Raw genomic sequence first — 24708 nt, 5'->3', positions numbered from 1 at the left:
ACTTAAGGAACAGAAGTCTCAGATGCAAAAGTAGCATTGGGCGTATCCTGAGGGAGTATCATAGGACTCATACTTTACACAATGTAAATAAATGACCTTGTAGATAACGCCGGAAGTTCCATGATGCTGTTGTAAACAGAGAAGTCCAAAACACATGCAGAGGATCGATACTTGGTGCAGGGATCACCACGTGAGCCTCAACATAAAAAAATGTAGCGTAACGCGGATAAAGCAAAAAGACTCATTACTGTGTGATTACACACCTGGAGGGCAAACATTGGAAGTAGTTACTTCCATAAAATATCTGCGAGTATGTGTACGGCTCAATTTAAACTGGAACGACCACGTAGAACTACCGGCAGATCAGGTAGAAGCCAGACCGAGATTCACTGGAAGTATCTTCTGGAGATGTAGTCCACCCACAAACGAAGTACAGTAGCTTACAAAACACTCGTTCCACTTGAATACGGCTCGTCAGCCTGGGATATGTACCAAATATGACTGATAGAGGAAATAGAGAAGATCCTACTAAGAGCTGCATGTTTTGCTATATGTTCATTTAATAGGCGCCAAAGTGTTACGGAGATGCTAAGCCCACACCAGCGGTACACGCTGCAAGAGAGGCGTTCTGCATTATGGTGTGGCCTACTTGTTAAAGTTTCGAGAGCGTGCGTTTCTACAGGAGTCAACAAATATATTGCTTCCTCCTACGTCTCTCTCGCTGAAAGACCATGAAGGTAAAATAAGAGTGCTTCGCGCCCAAGGAGGCTTATCGGCAGTCGTTCTTCCCGGGCACCAATTGGCGATTGGAAGAGGAAAGGATAGCAATGGTAGTGGTACACAAAGTACCCTCCGCTACCCACAATACGGTGGCTTGCGGAGTGTAGATGTAGAAGTACGAGAGCTATTCGAAAAGTAGGCAAAGAACGGTCGCGAAGTGGAAGCCACAGTAAAAATCTGTTGTGAGTTACCTAACACTTCCCATCGGCATAGCTGCAGGAATGTCCTCATTACGCCTGCAGCGTGCGGACAATAACTGCCATGAAGACGGAACTGTATGACAGTTACGTTTCGTTGGGGCTGCAATAAATCAGGCGAAATCTCTCGGCAGGCACTCTTACTTGGCGGGAGACACTATTTTGTAGGCATCTTTACACTCTCACTGTGCACTCAGAACTGAGAAGAACGACGCGACGTTATCAACGTGCATACTAGAGACACTGCCCAACACATCTCTACAAAGCTTCATCGGATTTTCACTGTGGTTTCCATTTCGCGACCGACCGTTCCTTATTTTTTCGAATTCAGTGTCGTGTCCGATGTTCGCTTACTTGTGACAGCTTTCTGTTGTAATGGAATGTCGAACGTAAGATGCCACCACTGGTTGTTTTATGCCAATAAAATCAAACGCGTATGATGGCATCACAAAAAAAATATTCATCAGGTAATTAATTTCGGTTCCTAATAACAATGTTCAAATCTATAAAATACAGAGGCAATACGTCGTAAAATACATAAAAATTACTAACTGAAGGCATGAAAAATCAATTTAAATGTAAACGAAACAGTCACAAACCTGAGTACACTATTGTTAATAATATCAAGTCAGCATTTGTAAAGAAGGTACAGTCATAATAATGAGCTAAATAAGCTTCAACGTATACATATAAAATTGTAAATACCACATGCACAGTTGTAAAATGTATACTGACACTATGAAGAAACATACTGGAAATGGTACAGCTACGATTGACCTACAGACAGACCATATGGTACTTCAAATTGACCTGCAGACACTCAACATGCTATCGTAGGCGGTGCACTCTAGCGACCACTCTTATTTTTCCCCACACTTTTGTCATTAACCGCCTTTGTAATTTTTAGTGTTTTCCAAAAGTTATAGTCATTTTTGTAATTATATTCTATCTTTTACCTCCCCGTTTTTTAAATTACGGGAAGGGCCCTCAATATATTATTGTTATTCAGTAAAAGTTATAAAACTGTATTTTAACAGATGGAAGACTCAAACTATCCAGATTAGATATGTTTGTTAATTTTGCACTGTCTTCTAAGTATACAAGCAAGAACGAAAATATACGTTGTATATGCTGCGATGTTGTTTGTTGCACTTGTATTTTACCTTTTATTGTACAACGCATTATACATACTGAAATGTATCACATTAACATGTTTTTTAATTCCTGATTTCATTATTTATTTTATTTTATGATGGAGGAATCTCTCCGAAGCTATTTTAATGTACTACCCTATAACATGCTCACGTCATGTGACTATACAAAATATTTTAACCTTCCTACAACCTTTGTATTTTACGTTAGCTGACAAACTACACTTTGCGGCGCCAGGTATGTGTGCGTCTCTCACTATTTTGTTGTTAATGGTTGGTAGTGTTTATAATGTCATAGTTTTGTAATTTTTATCGTAGCTCCCTCTTTTTCCTATTCCAACTATAGCTGTAGATGATCTGCAGTCGGTAATAATAGACGTGATTCATTATAACAGGCCAGATCACAGTTTCTACGACGTAGCGTCAACTACGACGTAAAACTTTTACAGGAAATATAAATAATCACTTGTATCGCCTACATCATTCAATAAACGGGTCCACTTCAAATATAAATTAAGAGATGTAGAGCAAGCCGCTGCAGACCAACACAAGGAAACAGGTGATTACGGCAGTGTGGAAATACCCCTAAAAGCCAGAGTATTCAGCGCACTTAACTGTTCCGCCGGTAATATAAAGTTTAGCAATTAGCTGCTCGATTCACTGTGTTGGCTCACGGCGGTACAATGGTTCACAGCGCTGTTATGCTGTTACTACTACTCGTATATGATAAGTTCCATACATGTTATGTCGCTGAAGTCCTCTTCGAACGCCCTTACAATGTCACACAAAAATTGTAAGTTTCATTTAAAAAGGAAAAAAATGTCGATGTGTGAATCGGCAGCTGTAAACTCTGGAAATTCGCCACAGGGTCCGTTGTAACTTATCTACAGCCGCACAGCGACAAATTTATTATTCTGGATATATTTGGGTTGGCCTTTCTTGGTTGTTTCACCTGTAAATGGCACAACAGGTGGAAATATTTCTTACTCCTGTTCACTGATATACTGTATGGTCAACGGACCATACAGCCAACTTTACTTTGCCCCACTGAGATTATTGATGAATCCTCAGGACGTCAGCAGTTCACCAATAACAACAACCTCCAGTTCTGGAAAAGTCTTGGTAGGTGCTGGCCTAGCTGTAATGAGTATTTCGAGAGAGTCAAGATAGGCTCAATAGTCAATAATAGTCTATTAAATTATTGCAGGGACAGAGTAGTAGAATGGCGGGTGGGCAATCGGAAAGTACTCAAAAGAATTACCAGCCCTCAGGTGATGGGGATAAGAGGACAGATGGAGTTGTCGCATATGATGATGATCTACTAGTAGTGGTCTCTACAAACAACAGTGCCCTAGTAGAAGGAAAAGCCTGTGGCATACATAACGCAGTCACACAAACGTGCACCGCAAACAAACTCAAGACTACAGAGACCAAAACAACATAAAGGGTGGTCGGAAATTCCCGTTACAGACTTCTAGGACTCGTAGAGGGGAGTGAGTACATCGTATTTTGAACAGGAACCCATGTCCGGAAACGTCACCCAACGAGACCACAGAGCGTCAAAGTTATAGGGGCGGGAGTCTGTAAATGTACGTATACACGGGAAGATTCCGTGATGATGTTACAGACTTTCTAGGGTGATGGAGAACGATAAATGTATTAATTTGAAGTAAGGATCCCTGTACCGGAAACGAACGAGTCGAAAGCTATAAACGAAAACCGTTCTGATACCTCTGACAGTTGAATACATGTACCGGTTCTTGTGCTGCGAAGAGTGTACGGTTAGTAACCTTCAGAGGTGGTAGTATGGACAAAAACAAGAAAAAATGTCCAATAAACGTGGGCTCTAAAATGCATACCATGACCATTCGTTCATCTTGACTAACGTGAAACACATCTCCTCTATTGAGCAAGTGTTCATAGCTGTTAAGGTACGCACTTTAGAGCCCACGTTCATTGGACATTTTTTCTCGTTTTTGTCCACACTACCACCACTGAAAGTTGCCAACCCTACACTCTTCGCAACACAAGAACCGGTACATGTATTCAACTGTCAGAGGTATCAGAACGGTTTTAGTTTATAACTTTCGACTAGTTCGTTTCCGGTACAGGAATCCTTACTTCAAATTAATACATTTATCGTTCTCCATCATCTTAGAATGTCTGTAACATCATCACGGAATCTCGCCGTGTATACCTACATTTAGATACGCCCGCGCCTATAACTTTGACGCTCTGTAGTCTCGTTGGATGACGTTTCCGGACATGGGTTCCTGTTCAAAATACGATGCACTCACTCCCCTTTACAAGCCCTAGAAGTCTGTAACGGGAATTTCCGACCACCCCGTATAATTACTGACGGGTCGACTGAAAAAGAATCCTTCGTTAAAAACTGGGGACACAAACATGAAAAGAGCAATCGTTACACGCTATCTGGCAATATACATGGATAAAAGATCAAAATTTGATGAAAACATCAAAAGAACTACATCCAAAGCAGAAAAAAATTCTACACAAACTGGCAAGGTTTAACTCAGCGGAATATGTACTACCTTTACCAATTACACGAACATACCACTGTGCACTCTTCGAGTCAGTGCATGGGCATACAGAGTAACTCTCGTCACAAACAGAACAGCTGCTAGACGAGGGCAAAGGAGTGTTCTGCTTAAAGTGTCGACTCCGCGTCAGTGATAGCCCTGTGCGTGGTGCTTGGAGATACACTGTCAGATATCGGGCCGCAACGTAATGGTTAGATTAATAACCGGTGTACCTATGAATATAAGCACCAACATAAACTCTGGTCAGGTTATCACACGCACTTAAACCGCGTGAGTCAAAGTCAGACACCAATTTAGGGGGATGTGGGGGAATTAGAAACACCAGAACACACAGTCCTATTCTGCAGGAATTACAGAAATATCAGAGACATATCACAGATAAACAATATAATCAATATACGAAGCCATTAGAAAAGTTTATCAATGGAAGCATCTAAACAAATTAGCAGATGGAATTTTCTAAAACAACTTATAAAGAATGTCTATGGTCTAGGCCATACAGAGGGCCAGTCAATATCCAGCAAAACCAGAGAATCCGTAGGTGGAAGAAGACGAAGAAGAAGAAGACACTTAAACATTAATTCACTGTGAACTCCATACAGTTTCACAACAGACATATTGCATATAGATACTTTAGGCTAAAAACACATCAGTCACTGTTATGGAAAGGTCACTTTGACAATGTATATAACGTACCATCTTTAACACTGACAGTGTATTGTTGCCCAAGTCACTATAAACCAGTATGAAAGTTTAGTTCAAAGTATATTACACTCGACTGTTATATCTAGCTTTATCAAATTGTCTTTCCACTAACACACAATCGGCAGACGCAGCTGCTAATAGGCCAAAAACGACCCAGCATGCGAAATTACGCTTCGGGCCTTCTACCAAGCAGCAAGTGGAAAAAAGGTGAAAGAAATATGTCCAGCAGGATACAAGTTTAGTGACTACGTTTGTCGCAATATTCGGGCGTCTACCAGCTAAGGTTCATGGGAACGAGCAGAATTGTAGGTGAAAAGGGTACAACTGCCGCTGACAGCGAGACACAGTAAAATAACAGCAATCTCTCGTCATACCACCCAGTGACCGAACAATACAGGGTGTACACAAAGTTCGGGAACACTTTCAATTATTTATTGCACAAGAACCAAACACTGAACAGATATCATACATATGTCATTTTCAAGGGAAACCCTGAAAGTTTTTTTTTTTCATGTACACCGCCACAGCGTAGTTTGGTAATTTGCCGATAGTCAGCGTTAGTCGCAAACATGGCGAGTTCAGGTGTGGAGCGAGCTTTCTGTGCGTTGGAGTTCGACAAAAACAAGTGAGCTACAGCTGTTCAACGTATGTTTAGAGCCAAGTACGGTAAGAAGCCACCAAAAAGGAAGGCCATTTACCACTAGCACGAAAATTTCGTTACGACGTAATACTTGTGCCCGACAAAGAGAAGCGGCCGTCCCAGTGTGAGTGAAGTGAATATGGAACGCGTGCGAGAGAATTTCATAAGGAGTCCAAAGAAATCGGTGCGTCGTGCATCCCGTGAACTCGAAATGGCTCCAGTGTCAATGTGGAAAGTCCTGCGACAGAAGCTGTCTATGAATCCATTCAAAATGGACCTAGTGCAGAAGCTCAATAAACACGGAGCTGCCGCATTGATGAATCGGCCGTGCTACAGAAGGGGACAGCCGTTTCATGAAATTGCCTGCCCGATCACCAGATCTCATTCCGTGTGACTTTTCTCTGTGGGGACACTTCAAAGATCTGGTGTATGTACCGCCTCTACCACGTGATGTAGCAGAGCTCCGGGGGAGAATACGGGAAGCGACTGCCACAGTCGACGATGCCATGCTGGGACGGGTATGGCAAGAATTCGATCGCCCTATTGATGTCTGCCGTGTCACTCATGGTTCGCATATAGAATGTTTGAAAAAAAAAAAAAAAAAAAAAAAAAAAAAAAAAAAAAAAAAAAAAAAAAGCTTTCAGAGTTTCTCTTCAAAATGCAATATGTATGACATCTGTACAACGTTTAGTTCTTGTACAATAAATAATTGAAAGTGTTCCCGGATTTCATGTACACCCTGCAGTTTCGGATGATGAAGTTCGGAGTCTGAAAACACCAATTTCCGCCCACGTCAGAATCACAATCCACATCTATATGTGTACCTCAAAAAGCGTATCTACAGTACATGGCGAATTGACAAGTTTCTGTCCTATTCCATTCAATATTGGGCAAGGGCAAGATGACTGACTGTATGCCTCTTGTTAGCCTAAAATGTTCCCTGTATTAGTTACGCCTCTATGTGAAAATATGAAGAAACAGATAAGCCTACTCGAAATCTTTGGTTAATTATGATTTGGATTCAACTACGCGTAAAAGTCTGTTCATAAAACGATTTTCAAAACGGGCTGTATTAGGTAAATATGTCTAAGACGACACGACAACGTGAAAAACTGTATCCAGTAGAAATATTGACCTCTATGTTGACGATACGAGCAAACATACAGCAGCGCTTTCTGAGGACTAATGACAAGCCATTTTAATTTGTTTCATCGATCAAATAGGAAGCAGTAACCTTGGGGAACGACCGATGCAAGCGTGGACACGCAGCAACAGGACATGCGACAGCTTGGGAAAACCTAGTCAAGATTTTTTGTCACGAATTTATCACAGCCTCAATGCTAATTTCTGTTAGGGAGTATAAACTGTACGTAGTTTTATACCACTTTCTCATGAAGCTAGTGTCGATCTGTTGTTATTTTTATTATTTTAAGGCAAATTCACACACTTAAAGGGCAGACGATATTGTGTTAATGTCAATACTGTAATCTTCATACTTCGTGAGAAATAAGAATTATAAATAAGAAAAACGATAGTACAGGAAAACTTAGACGATAGCAAGTTACTTCAACGAAGAAGAATCTGTCATCACCCAACAATCGTACAGGGCAAAAGAAGGGCATCTTATGTATCAAGTAACTGTTTTTAATGTACAGTACCATAACGAATAATCAGTACTGTGTGATTTTCCGAATGTCTTGATATAGCTATTACCACTTCCCGCTATCATATAGCTATTACCACTTCCCGCTACCAGGTATCAAATCTAAAATGTAAAACTCGCTACATACATATACATGGCGCAAATCTGACGAGTAAACTTTCTACATGAATTCTTTATTTGTTTCGTAAATTACAATCCTTGTGTCAAAAAAAGATTCTTGTTCATATGCCTCTCCCTTAGTGTACAAGTCCACAGAGGACTTGACCTGACACGTTAGAAATAGAATGTCAGTTCAGCATATTTATTATGATAAATGTATTGAGAAAGAACATTCAGAATTTCGAAATAGTTTCTCCCCCCATACACTAATTTGAACTCTCGCCGTATCGATGACCTGATACGATGTAAAAGACGCGAGTTGTTTACCTGAAAAAAATTATCTACATGATCAAACAAAATCAACATAATGATCTTTCGTAATTTTTGGCGAGCATCTCACGATTCCGATTCCCACTGCAAATATGGTGAAACAGCAGCAGGTTGAAACACAGGTCTATGAATGAAAGGAACTTGCAGACATTTATTTAAGGAACTCGGGATTATTCACAGTAACTACGCAATACATTGATTCACTTACAAAATTTGTCATTAAATAGCCCATCGCAATTCAAAAATAACAGCGAAGTGCATACCTACAACACTAGAAGAAAGGATGATCTTCACTATTCTGGATTAAATCTCACTTTGGCACAGAAAGGGGTGAATTATGCTGCCACAAAAACTTTGGACATTTGCCAAATAGTGTTAAAAGTCTGACAAACAGCTAAGCAAAATTTAAAGGGTAATTAAACGAATTTCTGAATGACAACCCCTTCTACTCAATACATGAATTCTTAGATAGTAATTATAAAAAAATAAAAATTAAAAAAATTAATTATTTTGTGTAACGAAAACTTACGTTAAAGTGACACGTTCCACATCATTACGAAATGTCGTATTCATGACCTATGGAATAAGGATTAATATATGTACGTAATCATACAGAGAAACAACAATTTCACTACTCCGCTACATGCGCATGTTCCATTTTTTTTTACTCCCTCGACAGATTTCCCTATCGACTACATACCAAACACAGTCTACTCGTTCATAATGGTCTCCTCGTTGCTGATGTAGCTTTAAACGATTTGTTTTACGTAGGGTCAGTATTTAACAAAACGTGAAATCGGAAATTTAAATGAGGAAAGAGCAGTTGCATGCAATCGGAGAACTGGCAATGTGAGTCAACTGTTCAGCAGAAGAGCTATTTCCGGCATTTGAAACAAATACTAAGTTTCCTTCGCACGTAAACAATATCAAAAATAGAAATACAGGGGCTGTGTCATGTGTGTGGTGAGGAATAAAGTAAACAGTTTTAAAACGAAAAGCATTTTATTTGATTGAATGTCCACTTTTTTAATTCTGTCGGAAAAATTCGTTAAACTATTCAAAGCACTCACTGACTGACAGCAATGCTTGGCGCCAAAAGAAATTTTCGAATTTGGAACACCAAGAAGTCGCTTGGATGATACGAGTGAATGTGGAACCTATTCGAAGTTAAATTCACACGCTTTTGCTGTTGTGGCTGGTGCAGTAGAACGATGCTTTATTCTGGTGAAAGAGCACAGTTTCGTCTGCCAACGTTGTCGCTTTTCGTTCTGGAAGAAAAAAAGGATTTAACGCCCGATTATCAGGCGTTCGCGATTTACCTCTCTCTGCTGGAACGTTACTAGTTACTATTCTACACTTCGGTTCTTTTAGTCTGTGGACCCTACAGCCATATGTAAATGATGATTATGTATGTGTACGAGAATGTGAATGACTTCTCAGAACATAACAGGATGGAGAATGATGACTTGCAGTTCAGTTCCTTATAGAAGATTCTTAAGAGTTCTGTTCGCTTCAAAAATCCTACGTGGCTGTAGATGGATGTCTATAATTAAAATTAAAGTTCCAGTTTCAAAACGCTATAGGAAGAGAACCATTGCTCAGAATGACGTCGAATTTGAACAGCGTATTATTGATGCAAGGAGGAACATCATGAGAAAAAAATTATTAATATTTTACCACTAGATGGTGCTGAAGCGTCTGAACATGCACACCAACAGACGCGCAGCACACGGCTGTTCCTCAGTTTGCCTCCGAGGCGCCCAACAAGAAGGACCGCGCGCTGCTGGTAGAGCTCTTTTACATGAACAGCGACTGTATCTCAGTAGCTCTGATGATGTTCTGGACATTCATGGGTATGAAAAGAGGCATTGGTCCGATGTCCGCAATGGGCCTGGAAAAAGAGTGATTACGAAATTCGGAAAGACAGGTTCTTTGGAAGTGCAATAAGGCAGAGGGAGAAAAGCAGCTGATCCGACGTTCTGTCGTAGATGTGGCCACAGTATTGCAGGAGGGGGGGGGGGGGGGGGGGGGTCGAGCGGTAGTGTGCAAACATGCAGTGCACGGGAAATGAACGAACGTTGGAAATGCCAGCGATCACGGTGCATAAAACCCTACGAAACATCCTGCAATGTTATTCATACAAAATCAGCTATTTTCATGAGATGCTTCCTGCTAACCTGCCAGCAAGGCAAATTTCTCGCTCGCTTGGAAGTGGAGAATGAATGACCATGGAACATTCTATGGACAGACGAAGCCCATCTCCTTCTCCAAAACGCACAGGTGCAAAATATGAGCAATGGAAAAATCCGCACGCACACCAACCGGTACCACTTCATTCTGCAAAGGTGACTGCCTGATGCAGGTTGACGGCATCGTTTATCGTAGGACCATATTTTTTTCGAGGAGATGGGTCCTGCGCAGGTCCTGTTACCTGTACCGTCACTGGTAAACGCTACGAGGGTCTTTTGCGCACCAACGTCATTTCGACCCTTCAAGAGCGTGGATATGTGGGTAGGATCATTTTCATGCAAGATGGCGCTCCTCTGCATATTGCACAGCCAGTGAAGCTTCTGCTGCAGAGGCATTTCGGCAGTGCTAGGATTATCAGTCGTCATTGCACGACAGACTGGCAGTCCAGATCACCTGATATTAATTCGTGGGACTTCTGGATGTGAGGCTATCTAATTACGAATATAGCTGAACTGAAGGCAAGCATTGCGCGACGCAATTTCAACGTGACCCCCCGATAGACTCCGATTTTTATGGAACATACTGTTTCTCGATTTCAACTTGTGGCAGAAACCGGTGGACAGAATACTGAATATGTCTAGCGCCACTCTCATGACAATAACCGATGTCATTTTGCTATTTATATCGTTTTGGCCTCAGAACAGTTAAAAACCGATTTTTCCCATCTGATGTGATTGATAGCCTTACCTAAGAGCGAACTTACGCAGTCATGTACATGTTCAGATGGTGTAATGTGAAACTCAAACCACAGCCGTAGTACTGCAATTCATCTGTCATTTGTAGCTGATCCCATTTATTTATTGGTCTTTTCTTCCATGAAGCGCGAACGAGAAACAGAGAACTAAGGTCTATTCTCTAGAACACCGAGAGCTCGTTGGAATCGGGAATTTTGCCGTTCTCAGTCCGTCCATAACAGAGCATTGTTTTGCTGTTTCAGTGATGGATCCAGATTCAATCCACAAACGCTGCTTTGCAATATTATTGTGGGTGCGGCTCTTTCCCGACAGTCAGCCATCCTGCCATCAACAGCGCATTTTTCTTTTCTTCACTTGTAATTACCTCGATGGGTGTTTTGCACTCGGTTCAGTTGAAACATCTACAGCTTCAGTTATGTAGGGCACTTACACTTCTCTGTACAGCAGTATGATATTATGGAATTTTACAATGCTCTCCTCGACGTGACCTCAGCTATCCGCCGCCGCCCCCCCCCCCCCCCCCCCCCCCCAAGTAAAAATATTTAACAAGAACATGAAACCATATTTCTCCCCCCATTTTTTGCACTGGTAGAATGATCAAATCGAGTGACCGTCAACAGTTAACAGCCAGATGCATCTAGCTGTATAAATTTTACAGTGTGGGTTTCTTGGTTACTTCGTTTACATTTACTCTTCCAAGTTCCACAAGCTGTTGTCGTACTCTGGTATTCTAACATGTGCTTCATACTTTGCTGATGAGCAAAGTTTCGGAAAATTAGTATTTATTCAACTCTAGTTATATGTTCTTAAAACCAACGTGCGGAATGTAGCGTATGGCACCCCGAAACACTGATCTCTGGTCCGTGCCCTACAACGTTCACATACAGTGCACAACCTCTATGCACCTGACACTATTACTCGACCTTAACGCTATACTGCTTCCAAAATGTGTGTCGTTTACAACTTTTGGCGAGTACAGGTGCTTCTCATTTTAAAAACATACCTTCACTCGAGGGGCGGAAACCTTCCTGTTACAATCTTTCCATTTTAAGGGTTGCTCAACAATTAGAGTTTCTTTCATAATTAACTTCGTCAATTTTTCTTTTTTTTGGTAGACACTATTTTCATATCCATAATCAAAAACAGTTTAATTCCTGTTCTGAGTTGCTGCAACTCCAAAATAGGGGGTACTGCAAAGATAGCTCATCTCCTGGCACTGTTTCTTCTATAGGCTGCTCCGCATGTCTCATTTCAGGACGACAACACCTGGACACATGTGACGAGGAATGTGCAAGCTGCCTTCAAAGAAAAACAGGTGCCACCACTTCCTGGCTTGCACATTTGCTTAAAGTGTGACTCACTCAACATGTCTGGGATAGGGTATGTCGACAACTTATTCACTCCATTACTTCAGCAACCACTGTTGAAGCTTTGTGATCATCCCTACAAACTACATGGCCCTGCCTTCTCCAGCAGCATACCCACGCCATTTTTGACTGCATACCACAACATCTAGATTCTGTGATTCCAACACATGACGACTTCAAACTGTGCTGAATTCTTGTGTTCAGAGTGCAAGTGTAGTTCTGTAATTCTGGTCATTTGTGTATTACCATGACCCTAGTCTGTGAAGTAAATTTCAATATGATCACGTCTTCTCCTTGCTATTGCAATTTTCACGAAAAGTGGTGTAGCTGACTTTGTCAAGCACAGCTTGTCATTAGTTTTCCACCACTCTTATCCCCAGTGATTCATGACCTTGTTCCAAAACAGTAAGGGTGCTGCATTTCAAATAGCCTCATTGATGACAGTACCTGAAGGACTAAGAGACATTCCACCTACCTTTCATCCAGGGCAGTGTTCCAAGATGGCTAGGGAATCATAGCAGTCGTAATGTGAAATTCAAGTAGGACTTTTCTCCACATTTCACCTCTTAGTCAGTGTGCACATAACTGGCTACATCATACTTCAATTGTGTTCATGTGTTTAGGGTTATCTTTGACAATTTCGATTGTTACACATTACTGATAACTTCTACAGGAATGAATGTAAAAAGGAACACTAAACACCTACATGCAACCACAACACAGGGAAAAAACTCACATGGCCTCAACCTTTGTTAGTCCCTGTCCTTTACCCAGCTATCACCTTCCTTCCTCCAATCCAGCACTACACCGCCTTCTATTCCAGCAATGTACCCAAAGTAGCTTTTCCTCTTCTCTATATCTCCACTTTTCTGACCCTCTTCCCTGCAGTAAGCAGCACAGTGATATTTTATTTTCAGTGTGTATACATACTCAATGTGTACCCTGGCCTGTTTCATATGGTATCCCAGAAGGCTCTCATTCTTGACGGGATCTGTGGAACATGATGAATCAATGCACAGGGGGAGGAAAAAAAAAAAAAAAAAAACGCAACTTGGTTGTGGCGATAGGCTGGTCTGTAGCATAGCCCGAAGTTTGGTTAGATTGAAAGTTGAAAATTTGGTTGAGAGCTGGTGAAGTTAGTTGGTTGGTTTATTGAGGGGGGGGGGGGGGGGGGAGGGGACACCAATCAGCAAAGTCATCAGTCCCATCAGATTAGGGAAGGATGTCGACCATGCCTTTTCAAAGAGCTGGCAAATTTTAAATGCCTCGGTTAAGGTTGTAATTAATCTTGTTGTTGAATGTGGAGAACAATGTCTTTAGTGCTCGAGTGAAAAGAGATTGAGACGATTGTCAGTAAAATACACAAAACAGGAAGATAAAACAGCAAGTAAAACATTGTGCTGCTGGAAAACTTGCGTACCCTCTCAGAACCACGGCAAAGTATTGCATAAGTAGTAAAACCTTAATGACACAGGAAGAAAGTGGTATAAGGAGCTGAAACAATAAAGCAGATGGGTGTGGCTCACTGACCGCAAGAATAAAAAAAAGGGGAAGCCAGCCACACTGCAAAACACTACAACCTCCACCCTAAAAGTTTAGGTCAGAGTCCAGACACATCAAAAAGCTTTAAAACCTTAGTCACACCCATCTCATCATCAGCTAAAATAGGGGGCAGATTCCCGCCAATATTTGCTTCTGCCCTTGGATCACAGCATAAAATACACTCTGTTAAAATATGGCGGATAGAAAGCATCACAAAATGGGGGATCCTCTTGTCATAGTAAAACAGCTATGAGTGAAAGGGCAGTGTCCAGTTCTAAGACGTGTGAGGGTCACTTCATCCCATCTGAGCAATCTTGTCATAGTGGCCCTATTGTAGCTATGACAATACACAACTATATAAACCAAGTAGTTACAAAACAAGATGCATGGCTATGATTTACTATTTGATGACAAAGTGTATTGTAATTGCAGAGTATTGTTTCTGACAACTGTGCAACATGTGGACTAGCAGTGTTCATTATAAATCTGCAAGTGGTAGTATACTGTAAACAAGCCACTGTTACTACAGATGATGGAAACAATTTTCTTTGAAAAATACCATTACAATCAAGTAAATATTAAGCAAACAATATAAGATCATCTTCATGGTCGACCACACAGTCTGTTTCATTCAATTAGGAATTCCTTGATAATCCTTCCACCTCTTTCGTGGTCATACAACATCCCTCTGTGCAGTTGATTTGAAGAGCAAAGCCATTTTCACAGGCCTTAGTTTTTCTTTACTAAGTGACCCTTGAGCCAATAAAAAGTTGTTCCTTTTTATACTCTGTTTTTTATGGTGTTCTGTTCAATATAGTTGCTGTCAGTAAATATAAAAAATGGCAGAATCTACTGGTTCACAAAAGTAAAAATTATTTAATCTTTGCATACCCGCATTCATTTCTTGAGGTCTTACACATAAATGCTGCATAAATAACGCTCCCAAATAAATACGTGGAGAATGATGTAATCACAACCTGTGCTAGAGCTAGTGCCAGTACATCACTATGCTGCAGCACAAAAACTTGTCATGATGCCAATAATGTTCTTTGAGCATAATCTGAGACAAATAAATACCTCAAAGTAGGTGACTAAATGACAAAAGTAGCAAAGATACTAAAATGAAATATGAATCTTTCTCTGAAGATATATAAAGTTGTAATATGAGTCGTAGCATGGACTGAAAATCAGATTAACACATTGACATTAACAACATTTAGAGATGGAGCACTGAGTCAGTTGGAGAATACGAGTGGAAATCAGTGCTGGCCTTTTTCAGTCCTGAAAAATCAGATAAAAAGGAAGGGACAGTTACTAGGACTTGAGGGAATTTTCTGGTACCATTTTCATAGGAACTGTCTCAACATTTACTTTTATCAGTTTGGTGTACACGGTTTGGAAACCAAATACAAGTCTGTTGTCTTAATCAATGTGTCATCCTGCTCAGTGGAATTCAGATGTAGTAACTTAGAAGAAACTAAATCAGTATGACTAAATAGGGATTAGAGTCCATGTTTAATACGAATCCAGTATCCTATAAGCTACCTCACATGGTGAAATGTATCTCAGAAGACCGGTGCAAAATTTAACAACTCCACAAAAAGTGATGTAACTACAGTAATAAATTAAATACGTATCAAACGATACGTGGCGCACTACACGGAACGCCGTGTGGCAATACAGGGAAGGACACAAAGCCAAAATTTTACAAAGTGATGGCTATCCCTTTACCAATACATCGAAGTGAGTCTTAGTCTCTAACTAAGAAAGACAAAAGGAAATAAAGTCGGCTGAAATGAAATTTTTAAGGAATGTTAAAAGATGTATCCTCAGTGATCAAATATAAAACAAGATTAAAAGAGAAGAACTTAACACATGTTCTGTAAATGAGGAAACAGATCAAGGATGGATAAAATGGAACCAACATATCAGTAGAATGGGGGGAAGAAATTAGTAAACAAGTAATAAATTATAAACTGTCCACCAGTTGGCTGAGTGGTCAACGCATCTGACTGCCATGCAGCAGGCTCCGATTCAATTCCTGGCCAGGTCAGAGATTTTCTCCACTCGAGGACTACGCATTGTGTTGTCATCATCATAATTGACATGCAAAACACCCAATGTGGCATCAGCTTAAAACACTTGCAAGTTGGCAGCCGAACTTCCCCGGAAGGGGGTTGGGGGCACTCCCAGCCATCTATACCATACAATCATTTCATTTCAGTTATAAACCAAAAGGAAAGAGTGATGCAGGAAGACTGAGAATGGCTTCAGTGAAGAAGAACAACGAACAACATTAACTGAAAACAGTTTGAATTTGAATTCAAAACTCACAGGAATTTCTGGTGACAAGTTGGTTTCAGTTCCCCCCCCCCCCAGCAAAAGGGGAAGACTTATTATTTTAACAGTACACAGTATAACAGTTAGCCCATCTCTCCAGTCATATTTCCTTATTCAGAATTTATTCATTTCCTGAAGTCCTGTTGCGGCAGGGTACAAGTTGCTACATATACCCAGAATGAAATTTTCACTCCGCTGCGGAGTGAAAAATTTCATTCTGGAAACATCCCCCAGCCTGTGGCTGAGCCATTTCTCTGCAATATTCTTTCTCCCAGGGGAGCTAGTCTTGCAAGAGAGCTTCTGTGAAGTCTGGAATGTAGGAGACGAGGTACTGGTGGAAATATGGCCATGAGGATGGGTCATGGTTCATGAGTCATGCTTGGGTAGCTCCGATGGTAGAGCACTTGCCTGCGCAAGGCAAAAGCCCCAAGTTCGAATCTTGGCCCAGCACACAGTTTTAATCTGCCAAGAAGTCTCATTTACTACATATATATTTCACACAATGCAGTAAAAGAAAAAGAGGCAGTATTCTCTGCAGCTCTAGACGGAAATTATCACATACCTAGATAAGAAAGAAAGAAAGAAGGCGTATAGGTCAATGGAATATATCTGAATCACATGTGCTGATGACATTGTTTTGCTCATCTTAGTGCAGATACATCAACTACTAATGAGAGAAGTTAATCAAACATAGGAGTGAAAATATATTCAACTTACTATGAACCCATTATAGCATGCACTACTAGTACGCCAACACGGGCTACAATAAAAAGGGAAGAATGAATGAATCCAGCAGATTTTTAAGAGGTATGGAAGGCAAGACAAGAAAGGATAAAATCAGAAATGAGGACACCAGAAAAAGGACAGACAGGTCAAGACTAAAGGACAAGACAGAAACAACAAAGCTGAAATGATATGCATATATTATGAGAATGGAAGAGGAGATAGTGACAGAAGCTTAACTAGTAAGAGACCATGAGGAAGATGTAGAAGGAGATGGCCAGATATTGCAAGAGTACCCATAGAGAAGGCAAGAATACCAGGAGATGTTATTAAAGCAGAAGTGAGATGGTGTAGAGACAGGCAATGATGGGAGTCCTTGATTAACAATACAATCCACAAATCTAACAATAACAAAGAAGAGGAGGAGGAAAAAGAAGAAGGAGGAGGAGGAGGAGGAGGAGGAGGAATATAATTAGTATGAAGTGTAATCCTAAATTAAACAGTTTTCAAAACTAGGCCTGCAATGTGTCTGAAAAGTGAGGGCCACTAGTTCTGACTTACAAGAGTGAGATATGGACTTTCAATAAGAAAATAATCAAAAATTGAGGGGTTCCTCTGCAAGCTAAGGACACATAAATGTTGGAAATTACTAGGAAACACAAATAAAAGGGTTAGAGAACAGATGGGAATAGATGCTACAATTAAAACTGTATTGAAAATGAAATGGAGGTAGGCAGGAAAAATACCTAGGTGAAAAGATGGTCAACATAAAAAAAAAAAAATAAAAAAAAAAAAAATACTTTGTTGGATTTAATGAGACAAGACACGCCGAGAATACAATAAAAAAAAGTGGGAGGGGGTGTGGAAGAGGCCATAACCCAGCTGAGTCAGTCTAATTGCTAATGATGATTAATAGTAGAGCACTGAGAATTGGTTTGACACAGAGATGGCAGTGATGTCTTCTAATTTTTGTAGGTACATTCTATACAATTCCATAAGACAAAAGTTAACTCTCTTTGCAGAAAACCTTTGTTCGTGCCACCTTTCACATGTTGACTGCCACATGCATAGTGATGGATGTTTCACCACCAGGTCAGGCTGGGATACAGCCTCAGACATGAGGCTCTGCTGTAGCCACTGGCGGATACATGGCGTCAGGCATAAGCCTCTGCTGTGGCCGGCTTTCCCCTCGTGACAGTCAACATGTGAAAATGGTTATGATATGTATGTTTCTTTCAAATGGAAATAAACTGCCATCATAAAATTCTATAATGAGGCAAGTTTATCAAGTTACCTTCCATCATGTACGTGAGTGCACTCAGCGACTGTGATATGACTTTCAAATGACAGAGCACAGCAATCAGTCATACTTTTCTTTCAAGTTTTATTAGCAAATCTGGATTTCAGCTAGTGCCTAGCCATTATCAATGCACTATTTCATGGCATCAACTCTTGTCCTAGTAGGTCAGTCCCCTGTTGTTCCGGCTTCTGTCACAGTTTGTTCAAGACTACCCAAACAACAAGTGACTAACGTACTAAGATTCGCATTGATACCACGAAATAGTGCATTGATAATGGCTACGTACTAAATGAAATCTAGACTTGTCTAATAAAATCTGAAAGAAAAAGATGATTGCTGCTGTGCTCTATTATTTGAGAGGCAAGTTTTTATCCATCAAACAAACTTACTAGCAAGTTGCTTCAGTTTTTTCACAATGTCTGTTCCATCTCAAAAGCTAAAAATTATTCAGCCGAGTTAAAACTGGCTACATTTTACTCAATGAGAATCTACGCAAAAGACGTGCCTAAATGAAGCCACAGGCATTTCAGAAGAAAGATAATGGTACACCTCAAATTAGCAATTAACTACATAAAAGCTACGGGCAGGATAGATATAATATTTTTTGAAAATCAAAAGGGAGTAAGAGTACAAATTTCTCGGCAATGTTCAGACTCTCTTAAAATTAACGAAAACTGATCTTGTGCACCTATTTGTTTTTGTTACACCACCTCATGCCAGACACAAAACAGCAATGTAAGCAATGAGTGGAAATTGGAGGCAATGTGATCAAGAAGTCACCTCTTAAGATTTGACGCAGCAATACACACAACAACCTGAGCACTGTGGGATGATCAATTAGAACAACGCAAACACTTTATAATACACATGCATGTCATTGATACAGAGAGAGATTGCTTTGAACAGTAGTGCTGCTGACAAGATCTCTTGTGTATACTACTACTTATATATGTGTGATGATGCTGGCGGTGATTCTGTGTTTAGCTTTTGACAATGCCACCAAGGTTCCAGCCCGCATCTCGTGGTCGTGCGGTAGCGTTCTCGCTTCCCACGCCCGGGTTCGATTCCCGGCGGGGTCAGGGATTTTCTCTGCCTCGTGATGGCTGGGTGTTGTGTGCTGTCCTTAGGTTAGTTAGGTTTAAGTAGTTCTCAGTTCTAGGGGACTGATGACCATAGATGTTAAGTCCCATAGTGCTCAGAGCCATTTGAACTAAGGTTCCAGTATACCAAGACACGTTTTTATAAAACAGGTATGCCTCATCATATTTAAATTTTCATATGTATGGCAGTAATACTATTCATCATGGTCTAGTTTATTGTTTTGAGCTGTAGACAATTTGCTAATTGTACACATATAAAAAGAAGTTTTGCATCACCTAGGTTCTGAGAGTTCCAGAACCTGCACAGAAAATTGGAAGAGAAATCAACATAAACATCATTTCCGTCCTTTTTATTGCTCATGAAAACCACACATTGCAGCGTGACCTTCAGAGGTGGTGGTCCAGATTGCTGTACACTCTAGTACCTCTAATACCCAGTAGCACATTCTCTTTCATTGATGCACGACTGAATTTGTTGTGGCATACTATCCATAAGTTCATCAAGGCAATGTTGGTCCACATTGTCCCACTCCTCAACGGCAATTCGGCAAAGATCCCTCAGAGTGGTTGGTGGGTCACATCGTCCATAAACAGCCCTTTTCAATCTATCCCAGGTATGTTCAATAGGGTTAATATCTGGAGAACATGCTGGCCACTCTAGTCAAGCAATTTCGTAATGCTGAAGGAAGTCATTCACAAGATGTGGATGATGGAGATGTGAATTGTTGTCCATGAAGAAGAATGCCTCACCAATATGCTGCTGATATAGTTGCCCTATCAAAGTCAGACGATGGCATTCATGTATTGTACTGCCATTACAGCGCCTTCCATGACCACCAGTGGTAAATGTCAGCCCCACATAATGCCACCCCAAAACAGCAAGGAACCTGCACCTTGCTGCACTCGCTGGACAGTGTGCCTAAGGCGTTCAGCCTGACTGGGTTGCCTCCAAACATGTCTCTGACGATTGTCTAGCTGAAGGCATATGCGACACTCATCGGTGAAGAGAACGTGATGCCAATTCTGAGCGGTCCATTCGGCATGTTGTTGGGCCCATCTGTACTGCACTGCATGGTGTCATTGTTGCTAAGATGGACCACGCCATGGACATTGGGAGTGAAGTTGCACATCGTGCAGCCTGTTGCGCACAAGCTGAGTTGTAACACAATGTCCTGTGGCTGCACAAAAAGCGTTATTCAACATGACGGCGTTGCTGTCCGGGTTCCTTGAGCCATAATCTATAGGTAGTGGTCATCCACTGCAGTAGTAGCCCGTGGGCGGTCTGAGCGAGGTGTGTCATCGACAGTTTCTGTCTCCCCTCCATGTCCAAACAACATCGCTTTCGTTCACTCTGAGACGACTGGACACTTTCCTTGTTGAGAGACCTTCCTGGCACAAAGTAACAATGCGGACGCAATCAAAACGCAGTATTGAACATCTAGGCAGTTGAACTATAGACAACACAAGCTGTGTACCTCCTTCCTGGTGGAATGACAAATTGATTGGCTGTCAGACCCCCATCCGTCTAATAGGTGCTGCTCATGCATGGTTGTTTACATCTTTGGGCAGATTTAACAGTCAAAGGGAGTGTGTCCGTGATACAATTTCTGCAGGCAACATTTATCTTATTTGCATGTTTTGCTGCAGTTCTGAAGTTGTTCATTGCTGACTGAAACCAATAATCTGAGGATCTACAAGTTTGTGACGATATACATAAAATAAAAGAAATTTATTCTAGAGATTAAAATCTACTCAACCAAGTGGTGGCATGACCAAACACAAACAAAAGTTAAGGGAATGTGCAAGTGTTCGGAGCTTCTGGCAGAAATGCTGAACGGGAAGAAAGAGGGATGAAGAAAAAAGATTGGTTAGTTTTAGGAAACGGGGAGGGTTACAGAAAAGTCAACCAAAACCCCAGATCAGGGGTTAAGCTCTCAGCTTCTTGAAATCTCATCCAGTGCAGTCCCTGACAATCAGTATTTCCCTGTCATCCCTTCCCGGGGAGTCTCCCCTGACCGGGGTTCTGGGTGACTTTTCCATGCTTCTCAACATCTCCTAAACCTCACCAGTCCTTTTTCTTCATCCCTCTTCCTTAACCTTACACAAATCTGCCACAAGAAGGAGCCACTGGCTCCAAAAGCTTGCATATTTCATTAACTTTTGTATGTGATTGCTCCTGCCACCACTTGGTGAGTAGATTTTTTTTATCTATCCAATTTATTATATTCTCAAAAATTTATTATTTTTGTCGACATATTAGCTCTATAGTTTTCTGTTGTTTTACTGTTAGATGTGTGATGTGTGTTTATGTGTAATTTTCTTTAAAGATGTGGAGATCAGAAATGATGTTGAAGTAGTTTCTTATGAGAATGTGGATTGGGTTGTTAGTTGAAGTTCAAAATTACTACTTGTTACTGGTGGGTGTCGTGGAGTGTGTTGTTATTTTGGTTAAGTCAAACTTTTGATAATAGTTACATCTGTGAGTTGTTGTTTGTTGATATCGTGGACTTCATTTGAGTTGTATGGGTCAAGTGAAATTTCTGGTACCAGTTTCTAGATTATGTATGGGTTTGTGGTATCGTGAAATCGTTTGAGCTATATGGGTCAAGTGAAATTTCTGGAATTTTTTTTTAAATTTTTCTTGAGGATTTTGATTGTTTGATTTTTGCATTAGTATTTGTTTTGGTACATCTTCATTATTAGCATTGCCATGTATTTAGTTTGTCCCTGTACAAAACCCCATAATTATCATAACCGTCCCAGGAATTTCAAGTTATTTCTGCAATTAAATATTATTGCTTTATTTGTGTCTGTCTGCATTTGTAATGAGTGACACCACAGTCATCATATTGTATACTTTCGAAATAGGAGTGTGGAGTGTCCCCCCCGCCCCACCCCCATCTTGATGGAGTACTGGGTCAAAGTTGACAGGTGGCACCGCTATCTTTGGTTATCCTGATCAAGTACTGTGTTGCTTATTTTACGGTACGAGACGTCTTAAACCTAAGAGTATACAATATTTACTTACATTTGCCCATTCTGTTTCATGACCATGCAAACAATTTTGTAGCACGATTGAGTTTTGTATTTGATTTACAAATAGTGAAAAATGAAACTTATTGTACTATTACATGTAATCAGAATATTCTCTTACTGAAATAAGAAAGAGTGGTACTGTAGACATGTCCTTAGTTGTATCTCACTTTTTCAATCTGTGATATACATTTTATGGTGTTGGGAAGCTGCTTGTATAGTTTTATATCCATATGTTAGGCTCCTTTTTATATCCATTTGTTAATTGTAAAATGAATATTATCTGGCTGTCTTGTACAATGATTGCGAAAATCTGAATTTTGAGATACAACACGACAAAAATGGAATGTAATAATAATGGCTCAAAGGAGGAGTAATTTATGTAGCCTACCACCTTCTTTACATATAACTAAGTCTGTAAGAGCATTCCTCAGCATAACCTCACAAATTGTTGCACTCAAGTATTTGTACAAATATTTGTACATATATGTGTACATATCAACAAAATAGGTATTGCAGCTCGCACCCCAGGGAAACAAGCAACTGAGTGTTGTTCCTGTTACGATCATTATCATTACTGTTTTAACATTAATTTAAACCACAAACAAATTATAACCTTGCAAGCTAGCCTTGATATGTAGCACAACACGATATCTGTTTGCCACCACACGCACGACTTCAGGGGGTATGAGGGGAGGGGTGGGGAGAGGCAGAGGCAACATCACACTCTTCCTGCAGGATGTAAGATGGCTATAAGCCTACCATCCTGCAGCCCAGAACAGCAGCCCTACAATTAGCATTAATTTTATCTATCTTAACTATGGTAGTGGCAGATGACATACTAATTACTCAAGAACGAAAACACTTTCAAGTTTTATTTCTGTTGGGCTGTGTTCTATTATGTTTCTGATCAGAACATTAAAAACTGGATATCTTGTTTAAATTAAGAAGTTGTGAAACACTGGCAAAATAGTGTGCTTTATTGTGCAGTTGATACTATGTTTCTTTACTACACAATAAGTCACATATGACTCTTCTAAATACTGTTGCTCAGATGAGACACTATTCTAGAATACATCATCCTCTCAAAAATTTTGGAAAATGTCGGTAGGGAAACAGGATGGTAGCCTCTTCTGTGAAACAGGTCAACAGTTATTGACATCCTAATATGAAAGAGGTCAGTAGTTACTGACACCTCTTCCATCACCTTTCTAATACAGGAGTTTAACAATGGAATATTTCAATCTCTCAGGAAAAATGCCTTGACTCAGTGGTGCATTAAATGTTCCAGATAAGGCAGAACTTACTATATGGGAACAAAAATGTCATACTCTGTTGCAAACACCATCAAATTCAGATGATTTTTGATAAAGAATATGATTGGGCATTTTGACTAACAGTACTGCTTCACAGTTATTTCCTCATGAACACTGTTGTAAATAATCCACTGCATTTCAAAAGGAACATAATTACAATACCAGAAGAAGAAAAAAAGGCGATCATTACTCCACATTAATGCTGTCTTCAGCATAACATTGGGTGCACATTGCTGTAACTAAAATTTTTGATCATTTGCAGTGAATAACATGTCTGACGTACGGCCAAGTAGAACTTGAAAACAAACTGAACTAGTTTTTCTTGAAAACTACTCCTATTCTGCAGAAGAATGTCTATTATTGCAATGTGTAAAAGATGGTGGATAAAGTTACTCACTCACATCTGTACGTTTTTAAAACAAGCAAACAAACTTAAAAATGTTTTGCTTTAGCTACATTTACAAACTGATTTTTGATGTGAATGTAAAATGACTCGTTCCACATCATTAAGATTTATAGCACAAACAATCCAGGGAACATGAAACTAACATATGATAGAGCAGCTTATAAAGCAATTACCATTCTTAAAAGGCTCATAATACTGCTTCCAAGACCATCAGAATGACGGTATAGAATATGTTACAGCTTACAGAGCAGAAACACTTAGAACCCTGATTACATGAACAGACTGTCAAAACACAATTAATCGAGGGCTCAATGGTGGAATTTGATGTGTAGGCGCAAGGAGTGATTCTCGCATGCCTGATCGCTTAACTAATATTCGACGTTAAAAATCAGTCATATGAGAGTGATATACTGCTAGTCGGCTTGTGTCAGTCGTCTACGCAATGCAAACTGTTGCAAAGTTCTACCTATTACTGTTCATGATTTACAACATATGTCGTGCTTTCGTTTA

The 24708-nt window shown here is 40.3% G+C and overlaps 1 protein-coding gene across 2 annotated transcripts in view; it reads right to left on the bottom strand.

The window, feature by feature from the left end:
- LOC124619462 (tRNA-dihydrouridine(16/17) synthase [NAD(P)(+)]-like) overlaps positions 1-24708 on the bottom strand; it is a 539847-nt gene that overhangs the window by 217436 nt on the left and 297703 nt on the right. The gene's annotated exons all lie outside the window — the stretch shown is intronic.

This window comes from Schistocerca americana, chromosome 1 (assembly GCF_021461395.2).
Source record: "Schistocerca americana isolate TAMUIC-IGC-003095 chromosome 1, iqSchAmer2.1, whole genome shotgun sequence".
In the NCBI taxonomy this organism is placed as follows: Eukaryota; Metazoa; Arthropoda; class Insecta; order Orthoptera; family Acrididae; genus Schistocerca; species Schistocerca americana.
This window is presented reverse-complemented; position numbering and strand designations above follow the sequence as displayed.